The sequence below is a fragment of the Phyllostomus hastatus genome, unplaced genomic scaffold, assembly GCF_019186645.2.
Source record: "Phyllostomus hastatus isolate PE091 unplaced genomic scaffold, TTU_PhHast_1.1 phas_scaffold_21, whole genome shotgun sequence".
Taxonomy (NCBI): domain Eukaryota; kingdom Metazoa; phylum Chordata; class Mammalia; order Chiroptera; family Phyllostomidae; genus Phyllostomus; species Phyllostomus hastatus.
In genome coordinates, this window is record NW_025334017.1 from 39,441,609 (window position 1) to 39,443,773 (window position 2,165).

The following is a 2,165-nucleotide window of genomic DNA, read 5'->3' on the forward strand; positions in this document are numbered from 1 at the left end:
TGACCTGTAACCCAGATTTAGCCAATAAGAGTCTGCCACCCACCCCCCACCATCCCCACCATGGGGATTGGTTTAGGAGTAAACCCATGACCCAAGTACAGAATATCTGCTCTGGCAATTTTGTTGGGGGCACTGGGAAAGAGGGATCCTCTTTCCGCAGAGTTGCTAAGTGGGTGCAAGCTACGCCAGAACTGTTGCTGGCCCCCTTGGCCATCTCACTGGGAGACCTTGACAGATAACAAAGCCAAGCCAGGGAAACATGGAGCTGGGAGACAGAGAGACGGTGTTCAAGTTCTGGATCCAGCCGTAGTCTGACCCACATTCCCCAAAGATCAGTTTCCAGTTTCTGGAACCAATTCGTTATATCTCTTCCTTGTTTAGGCCACTTTGAGGTCTTTTTGTCATTTGCAACAACAACAACAACAAAAAAAAACTACTAAAATCATCTTTCACACACCAACAGCAGTCGAGTCAGGGGGACCAAAGGAGGAAGCCTAAGGACTAGACGGCCCAGGAGCGGTCTCTGCCCAAGGGACTCGGCAGCCCCACTGCCAGAGGCAGAAGCTTGTTCTGTTGGGCCCTTCAGTCCAGCCCATGCAGGTAGTTTTTCAAAGGAACTATGTCTCCTTCTAGCAAGAGGGTGTGAAGTATCTGATTGCTTTTTTTCTTAGTATCGTGGTTGGTTTTAGCGGGTTAGATTTCTCCACCATATTTTTTTAAGTGAAGGTGGAGAACTCAGTTTTAACTTGGAGGGTAAATGGGTAATAGTGGAAGTTCAGGTCACACTCGGGAAGATAGTGTCTTTAGGGAAATGGGGTCACTTTCCCAATGCTACTCAGATCACAGCACTTGGGAGACCTCCCTCTTGATTTTCACTCAAGTCACAAGTCACAAAATGGTGGCCCATGAACCATAGCTGGCCTCTAGGTGGATTCTGTACAGCTTGCAAAATATTGCCATTTATAAAAATTTCTAATGCATGGAGCCAGTTGCGCCGCCACGCGCTGCCACCACGCGCTGCCACCACGCGCTGCCACCGCGCCGCCTCAGCCCGGCCTGGCCCACAGGTGGGGCGGCGAGCGTGAAAGGCTCGTTGGTGCTGAGCTGCCCACGTTGGGAGCAGGAGCAGGAAGCACAGGTCACACAGGGACCCCGCTGACACCAAACGCTGGCTGCAGAAAAGGGGGAAGCACTAAGATGGCAGAGGCTATCTGAAACTTCACGAATACTTTCATTCCGTCTAAGAAGCTATTATTGTAGCAGTAAATGGCCCAGCCATTGGACTGGGAACGTCCATGGTTGTTGTCTCTTTGTTTGGGCCAATGAAAAGGCTTGGTTTCAAACACCCTATACTACCTTCGGACAGAGTCCAGTTGCTAGTCCACCTTTGCGTTCCCCAAGATTACGGGAGGAGCATCTGCAAATGAGATGATGCTCAGCGGCCTGACAGCGCAGGAGGTGTGTGGCAAAGGCCTGGTCTCGCAGGTGTTTTAATCTGGGACCTTCATCCGAGAAGTCATGGTTCACACTGAGGCGCGTGCCTCGCGCAGTCCAGTTGTGTCTGAGGAGTCCAAAGCTCTTGTGCACTGTCACACGAAGATAGAGTTGGAGTGGGCCAATTAGAGGAGTGTGAAGTGCTCAAGAAAATCTGGTGCTCTGTCCAAGGATGGACCCCATGTTGAAATACTGGAGAAGAAAGACTGATGAGTTTTGATTGTCAGGATGCCTTCTAATGACACTGGACTTGTGAGCTGGACATCTGCGTCTCCAAGTGCCCTAATCTACCCTGACAGCCTGAGACAAGTTCACCCTCAGTTCATGCTTGGAAGCAGCGCTTGAAACATCCACGGTGTTTATTATCAAGGAGATTTTAAGTACTGTAACTTTAAAATAAACAAAAACAGCCCTGGCTGGTGTGGTTAAATGGATTGAGTGCCGGACTGCAAACCAAAGGCTCTCCAGTTCAATTCCCAGTCAGGGCACATGCCTGGGTTGCAGGCCAGGTCCCCAGTAGGGGGCGCGTGAGAGGAAACCACACATTGATGTTTCTCTCCCTCTCTTTCTTCCCCCTTCCCTTCTCTAAAAATAAATAAAATCTTAAAATAAAATAAAATACTACAAAACTCCTTTGTCCAAACATCATTATTCTGTACTTAATATACATG

The 2,165-nt window shown here is 49.2% G+C and overlaps 1 pseudogene; it reads left to right on the forward strand.

Moving 5' to 3' along the window:
* Nucleotides 1-975: 975 nt before the first annotated feature.
* LOC123833002 lies at nt 976-1,714 on the forward strand (annotated as a pseudogene).
* Nucleotides 1,715-2,165: the final 451 nt, after the last annotated feature.